This window comes from Poecilia reticulata, chromosome 1 (genome assembly GCF_904066995.2).
Source record: "Poecilia reticulata chromosome 1, P_reticulata-male-v2, whole genome shotgun sequence".
Lineage (NCBI taxonomy): Eukaryota > Metazoa > Chordata > Actinopteri > Cyprinodontiformes > Poeciliidae > Poecilia > Poecilia reticulata.
Window position 1 is genome coordinate 32,790,131 of NC_088830.1, and position 21,398 is coordinate 32,811,528.

The window sequence follows — 21,398 nt, forward strand, 5'->3', positions numbered from 1 at the left end:
TCACCCATCACTTATGCCCATAATTAGTCTGCTTAAGAAAGAAATTATGTCCCAGTGGTATAATCTTATTGGACGCATGATCTGATTCTTGTCAGCCAGTTTATTCTCTACATGTTAACATTGAGCATAAATAAGGATCTCTGGAGGATAATTCTTCATTAATATGCAACTCAGTCATTTTGAAAAATATAGATTTTAATCCATTTTAATGCATTTATTTGTACAAAAAGTGATACAAAAATACTTTTGTACCATCAGTCACTGTAGCTGGTTCTTATGTGTGCAGCAGAGTCACATGACTACTAACATCCAATCACAAAGGAGAACAATAGTCTGATTTCTGATAACATTCTAACAGTAAGATAGAAATATGTTGGGACAATCTTAAGACTTCCAAAATTCAATGGTTCAGATGATTTTATTTATATAAAATGATTAATCAGCTCAGCCTCAGGAAATAAAAAAACTTGTTTGGAGCAACAATCACATATTATGTGACCTCCACAGGATAAAGCATTAATGTTAACAGCTGGGGTTTAGGTTTTTAAAGGTAAATGACTGAGTCATGTAGCAGAGCAGAAATGGCTACAATAAAAAGCCTATTTTACCCGACTTTACTGGGCTTGTATAATCAGACAGATGGTTGATTTTGCCTCCATCCTTAAGAGAAAAATTCTGTTTTATGAAAACTGAAGTTTAACAAGAATGCAAACATTTATTCCCAGACCAGTCTGACGCTCCAGCAGATGACCTTGCAGTTAATGAGCCAACATGGTCACTTTGTGTTGTTTTAGTCTAAGCTGAATGACCAAATGACCAAACTTAATACCCCAAACACAAACCAACTGTTGCAGATTTACTTCACCGTCCAGATGGGTGGGTGAGTGAGACGCCTTTCTGTTTTTACACTTTTACCCAAAGTGTGTACCATGTAGGCCTATTGTAAACGATTATTTTAGTAATCTAGTAATCTATAGATTTTTCTTACGATTAATCGAGTAATCGGATAAAAACAATTATGAAATAAAATATTGGTAAATCTTCCATAACACCAGTGTTACTATCGGATATCAACATCAGTCTATTTTTTCCACATTTGAGCTTCCCTACCAGTTACTTTTTTGTAGACCGGGGGAGCAACACGGGATATTTACGGCTCCTCCGTTCAGAAACTCATCTACCAGCCATGTTCCGCCTCCCGTTTGTTCAGACCGGGATGATATAAGTTTATTGTGCGGTTTGTCCGTAAAGCTGCTCTTACCCTGTAAGCATCAACCTTCAGCCGCCCGCCGTGTTCAGTCTCTCCGCTCACCTGTATAAATCCTCCTCAGCTTCTTCCCACCGTTCAACCAGCAGCTCCGGAGCAGAAAGGCTGCCGAACTCCCGGCATCGCGCCGGTCATTTTAAGGATGTTTATTGGTCCCACAAAAACGATGGACACCCGGAATTATCACCAATCAGTAAAATCCCTGCGGGCCAAACTTGAAGATTGGACGTTATGCCGCTAACACGTAGCTTCCGTCAACAACTCAGAGGCGGAAGTCAGAGCTCCGCGCAACGCAAATAATGTTCCGGCTGAAACACGGTGCGCTAAATGATAAAACATAAATTAACGAAGCTTCGAGGCAGGTCAATTTTCCTCGAGGAATTTTAATAATCGAGGTACTCGAATCACTCGAGGAATCGGTTCAGCCCTAGTACCATGTGAAATGTTCAATCCACATGAGCTTGAATACAAGTCATTTTTTTAATTAACTCCAGTTGGTTTGTTTGTATGTCTCTTCCTTTTTACGAGACAAAAATAGCATTTAAGAGCCAAGTCATGGTAACTTTCAGTGAGTGTGCTGCGGTATCTGATCTTACCGACACACAGCATGAAAATACTGGAGTCATCATGGGGTAGTTTGGGTTGATGGTTCAGGTAGAGGCGCTGCAGCGACTCCACCTGAACACTCTGAGCTTCCTGCAGTTTTAACCCACAGTTAATGTTGAAACAGCTTTCTGGTAGACCTGCAATCAGTATGATAAATGATAAATAACAAGACCTCCTGTGCTTCTCATGGATTAAAGGAAAAGCCCACCTAGGACTGAGACTCCTTGCAGCGCCATCATTGACCTGTGAAGTAAAAGTTTTGGCTTTTAATGTGTTTTTTTTTAAACTCTCAATTTGAGTGGTTAAGAAAGTTTTCCTCAGTAAAAGAGCTTCAACAAAGACTCAAGTTCTGCAGGTTTCAGTTCACAACATTTCACAGGCCCAGCTGAACTTAATAGGGAAGTTACAAAACCAGAGATACAATGGACTTTAAGGCTAACGCCCCCCAAAACATGGGGCCTTATTTATCTACTTTTATAAGAAATTGCATCAAGTATTATTTTTCTGTGTTTAGCTAACTGTGTTAAATTCAGAGGAACGGCCTGACAACGAAGCAGAAGTCTGAACTGAAGCTTGCTGCATGCAGGGAAAAGTCTCTGGAAACTTGTGGATCTCAGGATGTGGGACTGGAAGATCACAAAGACACTTGAGACTGATCCTGTAATGAACTCAGTGCATTCCCACCAGCCCTGCTTAGTCTGCTTTAATTCAATTCTAGTTTGTTTGGGGAGGTGTGAATGTGCAATCAATCTCTGATGTGGACCAAAAATACAAAAACAACTCTGGTCCTCCTACAAACCTCAGTCTCTGTACAGTTAAAGTGAACTCTGGTGTAATTTGAATGTTAATGTGAATACCAAGGGGACCGGAGACCGCTCCAAAAGCAGGAAGGGGGCTACATCGCAGGGCATGCTGGGTAAATACAACTAAAACTAGCGGGAGACATGACTAATGCTCTTTTACCAAAGACAAAAGAAAAATCTTACAGCTGCTAAAATCTCCACTCCATTGTTGTTTGTTTCAGAGGTTTTCATGCTGTTTCCTTCAGTGGTTCTTGGTGCAGCACCAGCACAAAGGGGGAGGTGGTTTTACACCTGACAGTCTGAGTTCAGTTAGACCAAAACTGCTTTCACACTGCACTGGCAAATGAACCAAATTGTTGGAGCAACCTGTTCATTGTGCTTTGTGTGTAAAACAGAAACCGCAACCCAGTAATGGTTAAACAGTTCTTAATGAAATAGATAATATGAATGTGTAAGTAAGAACAGGGCTGGGATTTCTGCCTGGAGACTGGGACCTTGGCTAGCAGAAATTCTTGACACTTGGACCATCTGGATGAGAGAGTGAGTTTACTGGGGATTGTTTCACCCAAGGACATGCAGAGAACTGAACTCTACACACTGAAAACTAAAAGTAGTGAAACTAAGTATGGGTTTCGATGGCATGCACTCACTGCTACTGTGAACTGGTTTCACCAAGAGGGAGTAAATGATCACTGCAGTGGAGCAACACGGGATTTGACTGGATGACGGATCTAGAAAATACTGGAGGACAGAGAACCAGTCAACTGGTTATTTGTGGTTAGGGTTAAACTCCTCAGTTTGGAGGTGGAGGTGGTTGGGGTAAAACTGAGGAGATGGATCTCGAACCCTGGAGGAACTTAGGATTTGTTACTCTGAAAGAGATGAAGTTGTAGAAATGTTCCAAGTTGGGATAACAGACAGTTCTGTACTTGGTGATGGATCCAAAGCTACACCGTTTCTTTCACCACACTCTCCTCTATGATCTTAACTTTCCTGGTGCACTAAATGTATGTCTGCCCTTCAGCTTTACCCCAGCGTGCTTCAGGCCCGGTCAGGGTCCACTCAGAACCTGGACCAGAGGAAGCCAGGAGCAATCCTTTAACCTGAGCATGCTGCTGGAGCCCTGGGCTACTGATAAACTGCAGCTCTGCTGTTATCTGCTGAGGCTCTCAGGACATTAAACCAGCAGCAAGGCTGACATAAAACCAGCAGCAAGGCTGACCTCGGGACCAGAGACCACTGCGAAGCGTCCTTCATCACCTCTGCATCACTCAGAGAGCTGATGTGCAGGAAGATGTGTGAAGACCTGACGCTTCCATGACCTTTAAATTGCTGATGTTCAATCAACAGACCTGAAACCTCGTAAACAGTCATTTCTTTCTGAACACATAATTCCGACTGCACACATAATCAATGTCTGAAAGCTTTTCAAAAGCATAAATAAAAGCTCTGGACACTTTACTGGATTAATCCATTCAACACATGGACTGCTTTTATTAGACACACCTTTATGTGAGCCAGGGACTCAATTTGTTCCTGTGAAATCCAAGTTTAATGCAAAACTTTCTGACAAGGCTAACAAAGCGTGCAAAACAGAAGCTGCTGCAGCATTTAATCAACTTTATTTTTTCCTAAATGTAAATAGAACATGGACCTTGATGTTTTTCCATTAATCTTGTCCTTAAGTCTTAATCTCTTTGATGCTTGTGCTGGATTAAAAACAACCTCAGTCCTCTGATACTGTTATAGATTGCTGCTCCTGCAAACGTTTTCATGCTAATGCAGATAAAGTCATTTGAATTCTGACTGTTGATTTGCTGATGGCTTTGATGCTGTTTATCCTGGATGAGCCTGTCTCTGTTTTCATGTGAAAAATCTTTGTTTGCATTGATCTGATTTATCTTCAGGATGTTTAACCTGAGAAGTCATCCCTGGCTCTTACTGTTTGTGTTTCTCTTCACAGTTTAACCCCTTTCTGCCAACATTTATGATTCTGTGTTACAATTAAAAGTAAGAACACCCTCTTAATTTTGTTAAAAAACCTTTTTTTTAATTCTCATCGCTGGTCTGGCAGACGAGGTGGTCATTGTGCTAAGGTTTAGTTTCAGAAATGTGGATGGTTTTTACCCCAGTTCAATGAGCTGTTTGAATCGATGTCACATTTCCTGAACACACTTTCATGTTTCTCAGTAGAAAGGAAGTGGCAGACGTGTAAAATAGTCCCAACAACATAAGTATTTCCTCATAAAGATCAGTTTTAGTGAAATAATTGTGTATGATGTTTTCTTGCTGCTCCGTCGGCGGCGCTGATGACAAACTACAAACAAAAATCTATAAAAAGTTAGAAGAAATGTAATTAAATGTGTATATTAATGAACCCCATCAGTAAATCAGAAGGTCAGACACCATTTTGTTTTTCAGTGGATCATTAATGGGCTCCAGGTCTGTTAATGACACATGAGATAAAGTTCAAACTATTTTCTTTCAGGTGTAGATTTTGATTATAATTTTTCTCACTGAAAAATAAACCCAGATACAGTCCAGTGTTTTCCCCTGTTGAGCAGTGGTTATAAAGTAGAACCTCAGAACCAACAGATGGTTCTGTTGTTTGTATCTTAGTATATTTGACTTTTTATTTATGTCAAGTTATGATCTTGTTTTATTTCGTGGGTTAGAAAAGAGCGACTGGTCTGAATGATGAAGATGTGAAGGTCTCAGTGATCAGTTTTAGCAACATGAGCATTTACTGGTTTCTTTCTAGCTGAATGTGAATCACATCAAGCAGATATAGATGCACATTCTTCTTAGAACGTCCTCTAAGTTATTTAAATCTCATGAGTCTGACTTGTTTTTAACAAGACTGCTGACACTTTCAAAAATACTTGGTATGTATCTGATTTAGTGCCACACATGAAAGTGACAAATAACATTGTTGAGGGTAGAAATGATTAGAATTGGGCCATTTAGTCCGGCATAAAGAAGTTGGATAGCAGCAGGTCAAAATAAAAACTTAGCCTTATATTATAATCACCTTATTATTAATGCATCAACAGTAATTTGTTGAGGTGGATCAGAGACACTTTACAGTCAATTAAACAATACATAGCATTACATTCAAACCTTTAGCTTTTTTTTCCTCTTGCTGAAACTGTCTGCTGTTTTAACCTGTTAATTATAAATTTAGGTCATGTTCATAAAACTATTGACTCCAACTGACTGATACGGCTTCACTTAAAGTTCCTCCTACATGTTCATGAGAAAATAATGTCCTTGTTGTAATTTAGGAGCATGTTCCCTCTTGGACAGAGCCGTGGGTAACCACCAGCCATTTTTCGCTTTGTTTCTCTTTAATTCGAAGCTGTCTCACTGTTTCTTCAGACGAGATTGGTGCAGACGAGGTTGGCTGACTTGGTTCTTGAAGAGGCAGCAGGGGGGAAACAGCAAAAAGAAGGAGATTTTACATTAAAGGAACGGCTTATCATGAAAGCTGATCAGCCAAGAAGAGCTCTGTGCTCCACCGACTTGAGATTTTTCTTTGCTTTGTCGTCTTTGGATGAAAGAAATAAACTGCATTGTCTCAGTGTGAGAGTACAGGATGCAATCAAATATTTTTATTATTAAAAAGCAGCAAACTTGCATGTCGGAACACATTCGCTTTCAGAATACACAGCCAGACATGGTGGTGAAAAATCATTTGACATTGCACATTGAAGGGTCATTGCAGGTCTGCATGTTCACCAATTAAATCCAAATCAGACTGATCTTCTGGGTGTTTAACAGTTTTTCTGACAGTAAGTGTAGATATTGACATTTCAAGCCTTTTTTTAAAGAAAGATAATTCCCGTCTTTTCAACTCCTTCAAACCAATTTTTCAAGTGTCAGCCCAGGCCCTCATCTCATATTTCATTCTTCACTTAGCAATTACCCTCCGGCAGGAGAGCAGAGCCGCAGCCTTTCTGGAGAATCTAGCAAATCTTCCTTCAGGTGTCCAATAAAATGTGAGGAAAATATCCTTTTGTCTTCCTCCCGTTACTATCCTGGTGTCTCGTAAACCGGTGTGGCTGAATTTCCGGCGTGCTCTGACTTTCCGTCCTGTCAGAGAGCATCCCCATCAGCAGGTTTTCCACAACCTGCATGAAAGCTCTTGTTATTTGCCAGCACTTCAGCTCTAAGTAGATTACCCCAAAGTGAGCGTTACACAGTTCAGGTCCCACTCGTGCGGTCATAAAATGCCAGCAGCATCCACGTGCCACACTTAGACTGTCCCTTAAAGCAAAACAAACCGGCCTGTAAATCACCCTGAAGACGTAAAAACGGTTTTTATTCTCCTCAAACTTCCACAGACTTTCATCCTTTCAGACAACCACTGCAGACATCCGTAGACGCTACAGTGGATCTGAGACAGTTGACTTTTTGCCCTTTTCTCATCTGTCTTCCTTTGCATGGTCGACAGTCTTGTTAGTTTAATATTTTTCTGCTTGTTGAGTCCTGAAAAGGTTCAAATTTAGATTTAAAAAAATGAAAACAAAAATGTTTTGTGACTTGTGGTTATGTAAGTCAAAGCTTAGCAGTACCTGGGAGTTCACCTGGTTCTGCCAGTGTTGTGGACTGCCTGCTCTTTACGGGAAGCGTCAGAGCAGGCTACCTGCTGAGGAGGCCCAGGTATTCTGGAGTACAGTGGTAACCTTTCTGACTCTGGAGTGGCGTCAGTCAGCCATGTTTATGGTGTAGTTTGAAAACAGAACAGCAGATTTGCACTGAGATGAAGATAAGTGATCATGCCTGCAGTAAACTGTCGTTTACCTTCATCTCCTCCAGTTCCCCTCACAGTTGGACCCTCTGTGGACGACTCCTTTCTAGACACCTGGACCTCAGCCTCACCTTGCCTCTCACAGCTCTGATACCCTCTCTCTGCTTCTCGCCTTCGCCGTTCCTCGGATTGCTCCGGTAAGAACACCTACCTGGTTACATCGTCGGCCTCCAGCTGCCTGTTCACCCTCCAATGCTTTCAAGGAGAAAGAATCACTATCCGAACCGCTCACCCCTCCCTGCCCAACCTCAGTGAAGATTAAAAACTAATTCACACGAGGACTTACCTCTCCTGTAGATCTGCTTGATCCCCATAAATGGTGAGACTAATTCCTCGTCTCCCTCGCCTGCCATATTCAACGTTGACCGCTCTCTTTTCCTTCTTGTGTGGTCCTGGGTTGATCCTTCCTCACCAGCTGCTTACGGTCCTGCACAGTTGTGCAGCAGGGTTGCACTAGTGTGGCCTTAATTGTTTTCCTCACCAGAGATTTTTGAAAAATAAGAACATTAGAACAGATTACCACTAGACTCAAAATTAGTTAAGTAAAAAATGAAAGACTCCTGCTCTTTAGACAGAATTAATTGTGTTTATTATTTTACAATCTAAAGATTTGAGACTTTCTTTCCAGGTTCTGTTTGGCTTTAATTCCAGCAGAACTCTTAACATCTTTGGACAGCAGCGTGTTTACCACCTTGTTGCGTCAGCCTTGCTTTTAACAACACTTTGTGAGGATTTGGGAACGGAGGAGACCAATTGTTGCAGTTTTCAAAGCAGCATGTTTTCCCATTTGGGCTTTATGTGAGATTTTGGCTGCTCAGTAGTTCTGACCCCCTTTTTAAATGCATTTCTTGTTCCAAAGTGGATGACAGCTCTGAACTGCAGGGAGACCAAATTTCCTTTGGCATTCTTCTTACCCTGGAAAGAAAAAGCCTTTGGAAAGTGCATGTCACATGCACTAATGATTACAACAAATCACAGGAACTATATTTAAAATACTTAGTGCTGATTTTTTTTTTCCCTAAACGGTGGTACAGTTGGTAGCATTGTTAATCGTAGCAGGAAGGTTCTGGGTTCTGCACAGAGTTTGCATGTTCTCCTCTTGCACACGTCACTCTTTGGGACCCATGGTCCAAAAACATGCATGCTGGAAGTTAATCAAACAGGACTTGGACCCTGAACTCTGTCCACACCTGAGGAAAGAATGTGAGATGATCGGCAGACTCATTTAAGGATCAGCTTTCAGTTCACACTTTGATGCAGACGGGAAGCTGAGCGAAAGTGAGGACAAAATGTAAACAGGATGTAATGTGTTACCTGGAAGAGGTGGTCCAAGGGGATCCTCTTCAGCAACATGGATCTCTATGAACTTAAGTTCTTCGAGGTGCAACATTGATCCTTTTACTTGGGATTGTTTCACTGCTGGATCATAGCGATGAATCCTCTGGGAATCTGGGATGAAGACGAACGGAGAGTGGAAGTTCAGGTAGTTCAGTTGGATTACACACACTAATCCAGTGGTCAGGTTTCACCATGGGGAAGTGAGTGGTGACCGTCTATAACCCAAAGCTCAGTGGTCAGGTGAAGAGTACAGGTCAGCAGCAAATAAGCCAGAAGAGATCCAGAATCCCTGAGGCATTAATCAGGGTTCAGGTTCATGAAGAGAGATTCAGAGATACAATCTGAGTAAGTCACTGTGTAGACAGGAAGCAGGCAGGGGTGACAACTGGAAAATGTAAAAAAAAATCCAATCTTTCTAATTGGGGATGCCACGTACTGAATAATATAAAGTCTCACAGGCTGCTACACTCCTTAGTGTGGAAGTTGTTACTGTGGGAAGAATATGGAAAGTTAGTAATTCTCAGTATCGGTGAAGTATGGAGATGAAAGAAGATATTACAAATAAAATGTATTTTCTATTCAATGTTTATGGTTCATTCAGGCTGCAGGAGTGGAAAACCTCAGCAGATAACATGAAGGCTTCAAAAGTCTGTCATGGATCTCTGAATGTGGAAAGTTGAACCTTTTTAAAATAAGGTTAAGTTTGGGCAACACACATGGAGACGGTAGGTGTTTTTCTGTCAGCTGTGCTAACAGTGTGCACTATGCTAACATAGCATGCTGAAGTAAATTTACCTTCCTCCAAGGTTTCACTGCCACTGCTCTGTAACACGGCGTTAGCTAGCCTTTGCTACTAATGCTAATACTGATGTGACGACTGCTCACATGAGAAAACAACCTGGAATGTTCTCAAAGAAATCAGAATCAGCTAATGCCAGCATCGCTGGGTAAAATTAGTTTTTACATCCAGGGTGATGGATGGATGGATGGATGGATGGATGGATGGATGGATGGATGGATGGATGGAACAAACAAACATTTGGGCAATGAGAGGAGGAATAACTTCTGGAAATACAGACACTTTTGTTCTTTCTTTTTGTTTTTTTGTCTTGTAGGGCCTGTGTTGGATTCTGATGGGTTGATTGAAACACTTTAAGGTTTCCATGAGCAATTCTAATACCTAAAGACAGGGTTGTCATTTTAATTCACAGTTTTCTTTACATGTACAGATTTTGTTTGTGTAAAACGGAAAAACTTCTGTTACTCTAATACAGCTTTTGTTAGAGAGACTTTAGTAGAATCAGTCTGAAGCAAACCATTTAGGTGACTTTCAGTCAGACTGAGGCGTTCCTCTCTGTCTGAAGTCTTAGACCTTCTCCCAGTCTGACCACAAGCAGCCAGCGGGATCTGACCTGATCTGGGCGCTAACGAAGAGCTTCAGCTCCATCAGCATGGCGGTGGTTAGCCGGCAGTCTCCCCTCTCTGCTTCCTTAAGATGGATGAATGAAGGTGGAAGGGTTCTGGCTTATTAGACGGAGGAAAATCCCCCTCTTCCCTCCCTCTGTGTTTGATCTGCAGCCCCGCCGTCTCCCGGACTCTTACATCACTTCTCCCAGATGTTTGCAAAGTGTATCTCATGTCAGAGCCATTTATTGAAGGAAAGAAAAAAGAGAAGGAAAAAGACAACAAATAAGCGAAATATTTTACTTCAGATAGCTTTTGATGTTACATTCCAGACATTTTTTTTAACTCCAGCTACTTCAGTGATGTTTATTTGCAATAAGGAATGCTTGTGAAGGCTCTGTCAAAGAGCGGTAATAAAGCAGTAATGGTTCACTGTGTGAACATAGCAGGGGTCTGCAACCTTTACAATCCAAAGAGCTATTTCTGCCCTCAAGCCAGTGAAATTAAACTTTAGAGCCGCAAATGTTACCTGACCTGTAACATCAGACAATTTGTGATTTTTGATAAATATCTACAAAAGGATCTTTCTGTGAGGGGTTGATATGAATAAACAGTTTTTAACCGAATGAGAGAAATAGATTCAGATCATACTACGGATACTTTTAGCTTCATTCGGTTGTGGAAAGTCAATGAAACAGAGAGAAACAGCTAACAGCTGCATTTGTTTTATCTATATTTAAAACTATTATTTGCTTCTTCGTTGGTTTTAGTCAAAGTTTTAAGAGCATTTATAAAAGGTCCAAACTGCCTCTTGAAGCTCCTTTTCTCTCCTGGAAGATGAAGCTGTGACCGTGTCCATCTAGGGTCATGGAACCTCACCCGCTGTTTGGAGTTAATCAGCTGGTCAGGACGTGACATCATGAGGTTTCAGTTTCATTTTTTATAGTTTAATTTTCTGAGACATTGAATTTGAGTAAAATAAAAAGGGTTAGGGTTGAAATATTTCAAGACACACGAGTTGAATCTGTATATTAGTTACATTTTATGAATTGAGGGAGAAAAATGGGAAACATTTTCCATAATATTTATATAATTTTGCCTGCTGTCCATTTTCTGAACCTGTTAAAATTGAGTAAAGGTAAATAGTCGTGTTCTGCAGTGGAATTTATTGAAGGGTATCAGAGTAGAGGAGTAGATATAAATGCATGCCACACTTTACAGATTTTTATTAGTATGAAATGGTAAAAAAAAAACAACCACATTTTAATTTCCCCATTATGATGTACTTTGTGTTAATGGAATCCTGAAGTTTGTGGTTGTGATGTGACAGAAGGTGAAAATGCACACAGGGTAGAAAACCTGAGTCTGAGGGAAACATGGCTAATGAAGCAGCAAGCGGAAGGACAGGGCGCCTCACCGATGGCCGGAAGGCGCAGCAGTGGATCCAACAGGGGAAACAAATGGACCAGGTGAGGAAACGGCCGAGAGGTGCAGTTAGACTCCGGAGAGACAGAGATGTGAAGAAGATGGGACAGCTTTGGGAGGGCTCGTGTTTTACCGAGCTAACTGGTTGCATTAGCAGTGACAGGGATGAAAGAGACCCAAGTCTGGGCTCTTTCCAAGCTCATTAAACACAGAGCCAGCCTGAAGGCCTTCCCCACCACGCAAACGCAGCATCAACTCCCCAACTTTCCCGTTGTGACACACTGGAGGGGGCATTTGTCACGCAGAATGCCGGTGCAGCCGGTGACCAAGGGCGCACAGACACAACCGGCTGAGCAGAGTTACGGAGACGCGTTGAGTTTGATGTTGAATGTCACTGTAACCGGCCTCCCTCGGGCTTTCTGTCTGCGTGGGTGTGCCGCCGTGTTTTAGATACGACTGTGAGCGAGACCGACTGCGATTTTCCTCTTTGAAGACGGCAAGAGCCCAAGACATTCCCATCAATTAGCAGCGCAGTTGTGATGCAGAGTTTTTACAGAGAGCCAAATATAAGCGTGTTGACGAGGCTCCCGATGTTCTCCTTCCTCAGGCTTAAATCACGGCTTAATTAGGTAATGAATCCTGACTGGAAACGCTGACAATAGAAACACAGCCACACTCGCAGCTTCAGCGTCTGACACGAAGACCTCAAATGTTTTTCCGGCTCAGATTTAACGTCTCTTTAGGCCTTTGAATCTGATGGATGCAATAAGCAATAATAAGGTTGAATGCATTATCCTCACAGACATGAAACTCCCCAGTAATTGATCTGCTTTACAACATATATAACATCAAACTCATGTCGTATATTTTATTTTCCAGGTTTTTATTTGTCTTCTTTATTTTACTTCATGGGATCAAATCCAAATAAAAAATGTAGCAAAGTGATGTCAGATAAAACAGAAAAACAGAAGGGGTGCTGTGGTGGCGCAGGGTCAAAGCACAGCCCATGTAATGAGGCCTTAGTCCTCACGCCGGCGGTCACAGGCTCGATTCCCAGCTTGACAACATTTGTTTCTCTCATAACCCTCCTTCCTGTCAAACTACCTTCAAATAAAGGCCACTAGAGCCAACAAAACCTTTAAAAAACAGAGAAGCTGATATATTAAAGTGGTATGTGTGTGTACAGTCTTATGTATTTCATTCACTGCGTTTTGGTGATAAATAAGCTGCTTTTCAAAACGGGAAGGAGTAGAGAACATGCCTGTCATGTTTCTGGGTTATTTTCCTCTCACACATGTAAAACTGAAAGAGACTTGAGACGAAGGGCCTCTTACAAAAACATGAAATCATTTTAAGGCTTTCATGCATCATATGGACCAGGGCCGGTGTGGATGTTGCAATAGATCATGGTAGAGCTCATCACCTCATCTCAAATTAAAACATTAACATTTTTACTGTTTCATTGTTCAAAATAAGGCTAAGAAAGAATTATGCTTACAGTCAGATTTAAAGTAATTTTTCCATTGCTGTATCATGATTCATATTTGATGCTTTTTAATAGAAATGTGTTGCTGCTGTCAGTGAACAGAGACAGATATGATCAAACCCGGTGAGGACGAAAGCAGCTGAAGGCATTTGTGGAGGTTTTAGAGGTGAAGGAGATCCAGGACGGTCTGCAGGTTGATAAACACGTCTGGTTCCAACCTGCAGCTTGTTTCCCCTGATTCAGCTGCGAGCCGTCATGATGAGATGCCTGTTCTTTCCCAAGGAGCTGACCGTGTTTAGTAAACAATATCTACATTTCTTTCAAATTAAATAAATGAGAAAAGACATAAATATGTTTCATGTTCTCCTGGATAACTGTGTGATCTGCCTGAATCTAAAATGAGTCGTTGGCTGAATTCTCATTTTCTGAAGAAGTCAGATAATGAGTCTCATTTCAGCCTTTTTCTACGTTTCAAAAAAAATCTCAAACTCAAATAATTCCCAGATTTCCTTAATGTTTGTACATTTTGTTTTATCTCAGGCTGAGAAATCAAAGAGCTTTTCTTTTGAACTCTCCTGCTGCAGGGCATCTGTATCTCATGCAGAGGAAGTAAAAACGTTGTACTTTCTCTCAGTGCCGTCTCCTACAGTATCTGGTTGACTGTCGTTATTGTTTCCATGTCATGATTTCTCCATTTCCTGCCATGTTTGCAGCTGATCCTCTGTTTCTGGGTTACGATGACATCCTGAGAGTTTTTGGATCACAGAGCTCTACAGTAGTGAACATTGACTAACTCACCTTCCCACCGCGGCGCTCACTCACCACAGCTCCCCGTCTCTTGGTTTCCAGCGTTCCCTCCTCAGGACGGTCCTGCAGGTGAAACAGACACGATCCATCAGAACTCCCAAGTGTTCCTGACGAGAACGGGCCGAGTCTCTGAAGAGGATTACAGAGGAAACCACCTCTGCAGGTAAACATCTACTTCCTGTTTGTGATGCTCGTCTGACCCGACAGCTCAGTGTGTAAAGTCTGTTTAAACATGAGTCTTAATTTAAAAAATAAAAATCTTTCATGACTTTATTGTATTTTTAATATACATTGTTAAAAGCATTTCATATTGAAAAGGTACAGTTCAGTACAACACAGCATAAATCTGAATTGTACGTTTTAAAGTTTAAAGCCTGGTAATCTTTGCAGTCTCTTGATAACGTTTAAGGAAACCCTATGATGTTTTTTTTTTTACATTTACACGACGACAGAAGGTTTCATTACAACCCGACAGGTTTCTCCCAGTGGATGAAGTGGAGGAAACCTCCAGTTTCAGGTAATTGAGATTTTTAGAGGGACTCAATCTGAGCCTCATCTGGTTGAGCCACTCAGCTTCAGCTGTGTTGCTCTACAGGAGCGCCCTGTTCAAGCCTGGAAACACTCGGGATTTTTGTGCTTGACCAGAAACTTTCTATCTGTTTGATTTCATTTTTTGGTTTGTATTTTTAGAAGCTAAATTTGAACAACTTCATTATTTCAGTGAAATTTATTCTGGAATGAACATCCTGATGGAGCGTTTGGATTCAAGCTGGAGTTTTCTCCTTTTGGCATGAAAATAAATGCGTCACATTTCAGCCTGGAGTCAGGTTATGGAGGGTGTGTGTGTGTGTGTGTGTGTGTGCGTGTGTGTGTGTGTGTGTGTGTGTGCGTGTGTGTGTGTGTGTGTGTGTGAGAGGGTCCTGGCCTCTGCTTCAAATATGTGGTTCTGGGTTGTGGGTGTAGCTTTGAGGGCAGATCTCAGAGCCAGCGGGCGGCGCACAGAGACGCCGCTGGTAGCAGTGTTACAGGAAGCCGTAGGGACATTTTTATCTGCTGAGATAAACTGAACTTAAACACATTTTGTAACTAGAATTAAACTACAATGTTTATATAACCATTTAATCCATATATACATTTCTGGATCTGAAATTATACAGAGAGAGGACTAAATCCTGAAATAGAAAAGCTTTAGCTAATTTTCATTGTTTGTGTGAAATAAAATTATTACGATAAATGAAAAACTAAAATTCATCTCTGGATTTTTATGTCTCCAATAAAGAAATATGAAGACCATTTTAATGTAATTGGGTGTTTAATTCATCACATGTTATAAAAGCCTTAAAACAAAATCATCAAAATGCATAAAATGCTAAACTGAACTGAACTCATTTAGGACATAAAGAATAACCAGTTTAAGTGAATTAAATTCATGTTTGTATTGATATTTTAATAATTTCTGTAAATCATGAATCCAGTTCCACCTCTGATAATAAAAGGACAAAATACTCAAAAATAAATTAAAGACAAATATAAAGTTTAGAAGAACAAAAAGAAAAGCGACCAATTAAAGCCTTAAACGAGACGTGAGCCACAGAATATTAATATTATAACTGACATGATGAAAAAGATGTGGGTTTTTCTCATGCATTCCTTTAATTCCCAGTTCAATCTCTCCTCCTACCTCTGAGTTATTTCTGCAGCTGAAGATTTTCTGTATAACCTCTAAGACTGCAGCCTGTCCTCATCCGGTTCAATAAATAATAAATGGGCCTGAATTATGCACTAATAAAAAGGCTCATTTTGGAACATTTTATTTTTAAAGTTTAGGATTTCAAAGTTTTTCTGTGCTCTGCAGGGACTCTTGGTTCTGACAGATTCAGGATGATTTTATTGGTATTATGGTGTTTAGTGTCCTGATTATTGAGCTTCTTTTTCAATCAAATTGAAAATACATGGATGAGGAGAAATGAGACTAAAACACTCGGCTGTAGGTTTAGGTTTATGACAGAAACTCACATTACAGTTATTATTTTTCTATTATTTTCCACTCGGATTAATCTGCAGACATAACTCTGTTGACAATTCTTCTGAGGATCATAGAAATACTTGTGTTATAGTTAAACACAAGAAAACCAGAGAAAGCAGAAGATTAGAATAAACATCTGATGGCGTTTTTACAGGATTGTTTTAAAACTTTCACAGCCACTTATTTGACTAATTTACTTTTTGTAAAAGTGACGTTTACATTTTTAATAATAATGTTCAGACAGAAAATGTTTCAGTTTCATGCAGCTCTTCTGGGCCGAGTCCTCCGGGCTGGCCCGGGTCCGAGTCCCGCTCCGGGTCTGAGTCCCGGTCTGGACTGGCCGAGGTCTGAGTCCCGCTCCGGGTCCGAGTCCCGGTCTGGACTGGCCCGGGTCTGAGTCCCGCTCCGGACTGGCCCAGGTCTGAGTCCCGCTCCGGGTCCGAGTCCCGCTCCGGACTGGCCCGGGTCTGAGTCCCGCTCCGGTTCCCGCTCCGGGTCAGAGTCCCGCTCCGGACTGGCCCAGGTCTGAGTCCCGCTCCGGGTCAGAGTCCCGCTCCGGACTGGCCCGGGTCTGAGTCCCGCTCCGGGTCCCGCTCCGGACTGGCCCGGGTCTGAGTCCCGCTCCGGGTCCCGCTCCGGACTGGCCCGGGTCTGAGTCCCGCTCCGGGTCCCGCTCCGGGTCAGAGTCCCGCTCCGGACTGGCCCAGGTCTGAGTCCCGCTCCGGGTCAGAGTCCCGCTCCGGACTGGCCCGGGTCTGAGTCCCGCTCCGGGTCCCGCTCCGGACTGGCCCGGGTCTGAGTCCCGCTCCGGGTCCCGCTCCGGACTGGCCCGGGTCTGAGTCCCGCTCCGGGTCCGAGTCCCGCTCCGGACTGGCCCGGGTCTGAGTCCCGCTCCGGACTGGCCCAGGTCTGAGTCCCGCTCCGGGTCCGAGTCCCGCTCCGGACTGGCCCGGGTCTGAGTCCCGCTCCGGGTCCCGCTCCGGACTGGCCCGGGTCCGAGTCCCGCTCCGGACTGGCCCGGGTCTGAGTCCCGCTCCGGGTCCCTCTCCGGACTGGCCCGGGTCCGGGTCCCGCTCCGGACTGGCCCGGGTCTGAGTCCCGCTCCGGGTCCGAGTCCCGCTCCGGGTCCGAGTCCCACTCCGGACCCAGTCTCATTGATGCAATCACAATATTCATTTACAAAGGCATTAATATCATGAAACGTTCAGCTGCATGACTGAGGCATGGGGGCTTCTGGCCTGACAGAGGTTTGGTGCTGCTGACGGTCAGTCCGGGTCAGATGCTGTCGAGACGTGAGCTGGACTTCAGACAGAACCTGTAGCCAAAACTGAACGTCCTTGACAAGAGCTGCATCTTGTACAATCAGAGCAAAGAGAAGTAAATAATATCTACATAACTGCTTTCTTCAGCAGTGAATGCTTTTAGTCAGAGACACAAAATGCTCGGCCACCAGGCTGGAACCTGGAGGTTCTGTTGGAAGCAGTTGGGTTAAAACTTTTCTGTTCTACTGAACTGACCTCAGGTCAGCTAGAAGCCACTGGAAACAAAAAGAAATGCCTTACTCAGCTCACCTCATGGAAAATGAAACGTCTTCAAAACTTAATACATAGAGAACAAAGTGTTAATAAAAATATTTCATCTGGGGGAAAAGTCCCACAGAGAACAGAGCGGCGCTCAGAGAGACGGCTGCAGCTTCCCTGCTGCTCAGAGAAACGGGAAAAGTCAAAGACTTTGAGGTGACCCATGGAGCTGAGGGCTTTATATTTCTGTTTGTTTATCACAGTCATGAAGTCTGAAAAGTTCTCGGCTTGATGATATTCTAGGGGAGTAGTTAATATACAGCCGAGCCTGTTGGCTCACCATAAGGTAGTTCCAGCTTTAAGAGCCCTCAGGTGAGTCATTCATTAAAAATTCTCCCTGAAACAATCTGCATAAATCCACTTTATAAAGACAACATGCACTCTACCTGAGCGCCATGCATAGTCTTAATTAGTCTGACATCCTCTGTTATTTTTTGGTTACATACTAAAAGTTTAGTCATCATTTTTAATGAGCATCAATTTTTTAAAACAAAAACCTTCCTTTAAAATTGTCCTGTAAATACGCATCAGTCTGCACCAACAGGCTGATTTCATCCCTGATTAAAAAGTGTTTAAGTTCTGCCTTCATCTAAAGTTGACTTTCTAATGATGCAACACAAAGTGGAGGAGCGTTCTGCCTCCTTTCTCTGTGCAGTGCGTCTTTGCGTCTTCTCCATACGATGACCCTCCCTGTCTCCACATCTCTCCCGGCTCTCATCATCACTAATGGTGCAGCCCGCAGAAACCACAGCGAACACGCCATATGCTGCTTCCAGTAATCGGCTCATTAGGTGCCAAGCCTGCCCGCTCTCGGCCTGAATGGAAATGTGAAATATCAGAGACGGCCAGATGCCCCTGTGCACTTTCACATGTGCAAAGCAAACAAGCATATGTGCACGTATAAACGGCGTCACATGTTGAAAACACGATCTGCTGTGCATGGGCAGCGTGTTGGAGGGTTTCATGGATGATAACGACAAACTGTACAAATCGTCTTATTTTCTCACTTTCTGTCAGCCAGAGAAAAGAGACACTCTAATAACGCTCCCAAGCTCTTTGAAAAATTAGACATCTCTATAAAAGACTCGGCGCAATGAAGAGGAGGCTGAGCAAGACTTTGTTTGTATCTACTTTTCCCCCCAACAAAGAACTAAAAACTTAAAGGATTGCTATCAACTGTCAATTTTGACAATAAGTGATGAATTATTATTTTAATGCAAACATAAGCTTCCTTCAAAACTCAATATTTATTCCATTAATGCTCATTTCTAATCCACTTTTTCAATTTGCCTTGTGTCTCTTGATCTGTTGCTATTTGCAAAGATTTCACACAAAACTGAAAGACTCAGGCGCGCCTCTCTTCAATGTTCCTCAAACTTAAAACAAAGAAACCTGAGACAAGCATGAAAATTAAAGCAATTAAAAAACTTAAGGAATAAAAAAAGGAGTGTACATGTTTCTCAGTTTGTGCTGAATATCATGAAACCATTGAAAATGTGCTCAGCAGTTCTGCACTGAGCCGATCTCTGATCCAACAGAAATACACCCAGACCCGACATTCATCAGTTTATGGAACCGCGTCGATAAACGGACCGACCGCGTCGATAAACGGACCGACCGCGTCGATAAACGGACCGACCGCGTCGATAAACGGACCGACCTCCGTCACCAGACACCAAACCGCCCATCGAGTTACTCGGCTCAACATGCAGCAGTAACACAACTTAAACTGAGCCAGATTATTTTTTACACCTTAACAGTTTAGAACCACACAATGAAATAAATTACGGATAAAATATATTTTCTTTTACTGTGAGGACAATATTTCCCTCCAGTTCAGCCTATATTGCCAGGAGAAACTCCTCCTTCCTGGAAGCTGCATGAAGACAGTTTAGTGCAGAGCATTATGGGAGTTAGAGTTTTTATCCCGTCAGTCCTTTTGTTTCTTCCATGGCTGGGCCCCAGGAGACCAAATTCACCAAAACAACTAGTTTATTTCACCAGATTCACAAAAACATGCAGTTTATTTAACTAAGTGAATTATTAAGAACAGATTATTATTTCCAAAAGGCCCTGGCAAGTCATGTCACGTTAACTTGTGCCAATTGTGGAATCATGAAAACCAGCAGAAGACATGATTAAGAATGGAAACAAATTGAAAGTACCAGGTTCAGAGAGACAGAATGCAGCTGGTAGTAAAACGATTTCAGGCTAAAAACCAAAACCACACCGTGCTCACACAGCACAATGTTTTTATTCTCTTCTGATATCAATTCAATCAGCTGGAGTCGTGTCTCCTCTGCAGAAACTTTGAGTTTCTGCAGAAACTCAAAGTTTCTGCAGGCGTATTTTTATGCCGTAAAAATACGGCATAAATAAAAGTCCCAAGACCAAATAAAAGTGACTTATCAATGGCAGCAGGAGAAAAAAAACAACAAAAAACATTAAATAATAATAATAATAGTACCAACTTGCCTTCATATTAGAAGGCTTATATTAGATAAGCCTTCTAATATGAAGGCTTATCTGCCTTCATATTAGAAATGAAGGCAGATAAGCCTTCATTTCTAATAAGCACACGTCTGTATGCAGGATAAAAACTAAAGGAAAGGGTTGCATAATACAGGAGCCCTCATCCTCCATGCAGATCAATTTCTTCCATCTCCTCCAGCAATGAGATGTTGTGTCAGCTCATGTTGACATCCATATGGGAAATTCTCTGTCTGCCACATGTTTCGATTGTTCCTGGTTTGCAGAGACGTGGACAGGTGGCGGTTCTGAGGCTCCCAGCGACTAAAAGCTCTAGAAACAGATTCAGATTTTTATGCCGAGTCATGATGGTTTTGAAGGTAATTTGATTGTAATCTGTAAAACGAAGACGTGGCTGTTTGCTGCAGCTTGTTTTGCCTCTCCGGCGTTTTGCATATGGCAGCTTGACACCATCAATGCATCTTTTAGCAGAAGGAGGGCGTGCAGGGAAGGCATGTCTCATGAAAAAGAAACCCCTCAGACGGAGAGGCAGGTATTTAAAATGCTTGGGCTGCACCACCAGAATTTGAAAAAGCAATTGATTGGACCACCACTGCTGTCTGAATCACAATCTCATCCATTTCCCTCTGTTTCAGCTCAGGGCACCATGATGATGAAGAGGAGGAACAGTTACAGAGTGGAGCGCTCCCAAACACATTACTCCACCTCACCGCCTCCATTTTAAACAAGCTCTCCTATATTCTCCTCCAACACCAGAGGAGGCAAAATTCAATAAGATTTGATCAATAATTCAACAGTTTGTTTTGTTTACAGTCACCTGAAGAGTTTGACTCCAAAGGTTTGTAGCAACCTCAATCAGCACTGCATGAGAAATGATTTAGCAACAACAAAATGACGCTCATGTCTCGGGTAGAAGTGATTCACTGCATTTCAGATCCTTGATTTTCTGGTCTCACTGCTGATGAGCAGCTAAGAAGCAAAAATCCTCTAAATACCTACAAAACATTTAATCATGGAGCATTTTCAGATGGTTAAAAACTTGCAGATAAAATAAAATAGACATTTCAAATTTTCTTCAGGATCCAGAAGAGCAAAACAGCAACAACACATGTTTGGAGGAAAAAAAATAAAAATGTACCAAGGTAATTTTTCACATGTGGTTGTTTTCCTAAGATGGTCGTCAAATGAATTTTAAATTTTAAGCAGTCAGTGGTGAACGAAAGAGCTGGTTAAACACTGGGACCAGACCGGGTGCAGCTGTGAGGGGAGAGCAGAAGGCAGGTTGAGGGAGAGGAAAGGAGAAAGAGATGGCACAGAGGAGAAAAGAGGAGTGTATCCTAACTGGAGCTGGGAAAA

General features: G+C 42.3%; 1 long non-coding RNA gene across 4 annotated transcripts in view; it reads left to right on the plus strand.

The window, feature by feature from the left end:
- The window catches only part of LOC108166255 (uncharacterized), a 34,397-nt gene extending 13,227 nt beyond the window's left edge, over positions 1–21,170 (plus strand). The window contains exons 3-7 of one of the 4 annotated variants that reach the window (XR_014089302.1): positions 7,507–7,623; positions 13,989–14,109; positions 14,399–14,463; positions 20,514–20,574; positions 20,678–21,170. This is a non-coding gene — a long non-coding RNA (uncharacterized LOC108166255). Of the gene's footprint in view, positions 1–7,506; positions 7,624–13,988; positions 14,110–14,398; positions 14,464–14,667; positions 14,895–20,513; positions 20,575–20,677 lie in introns of those variants that run through there. The other 3 variants (XR_014089301.1, XR_014089303.1, XR_014089309.1) reach the window with 3 other exon arrangements.
- Positions 21,171–21,398: the final 228 nt, after the last annotated feature.